The following is an 834-nucleotide window of genomic DNA, read 5'->3' on the forward strand; positions in this document are numbered from 1 at the left end:
CCGATCGGAAGCGGCGGCCCCCAGGTGAGGGGGGCGGCCGGCGGCGCGGCGCGGGGGCCTCAGTCCCCGAGCCCGGGGACGGCGGAGAACAAGTAGAGATTGTGAGTCTGCGGTGAGCGCTACCGCCCCCCGCCCCCCCCCCGCCCCAGTGCAGACAGACAGAAAGCTGTAAACACCATTGCATCAGGAAAGGGCCCCGCAGTCTTCTTCCTGCGCTGCCCAGCAAACCAAGGATCCAGGACTCCGACAGGCAACGCAGCCACAGGTAGACAATTGCGCATTCCGAGAACAGCCTGGTAAGACTTTTACCTGCAGCTGAAATCCACTTTCTCCCCATCTTCATCCCCTCTCATAGAACCTCTCATTTTAACCGTCAACCAAAGAAATAGAAACATACAGAGAGAGACAGACACACTGAGACAGTGACAGACAGAGAGACAGACAGACATTCTCTAGGCTGTTTATTTAATGTGTAAGATCAACAGTGCTGTTTTTAGTGGAAATAATTTAAACCTGTGAAATGAAGAAAAGCAGTTTGAAGACCTTCACACCATCGGGTTAGAATTCATTCGTTCATGATGTCATTCGGCAACCAACAGTATTTATTGTTGAGTGACAGACATTCTGGTAGTCTCTTAAGTGTGCACCAACGAACAAAAACTGGCAAAAATCTCTGTCCTTGCTGGGCTTACATTCCAATAAAAAATAGACAATAAGTAATAAACAGTACACAGTGCATGGTATATATGATGATAATATATATTCACTGCTCAGTGAAACTTTTCAGTCAGCAATATGCACTATATTTGCTGGTTTGAGAGACTGCAATGTAAA

The sequence above is a fragment of the Dipodomys ordii genome, unplaced genomic scaffold (genome assembly GCF_000151885.1).
Source record: "Dipodomys ordii isolate 6190 unplaced genomic scaffold, Dord_2.0 Scaffold59, whole genome shotgun sequence".
NCBI classification, from domain to species: domain Eukaryota; kingdom Metazoa; phylum Chordata; class Mammalia; order Rodentia; family Heteromyidae; genus Dipodomys; species Dipodomys ordii.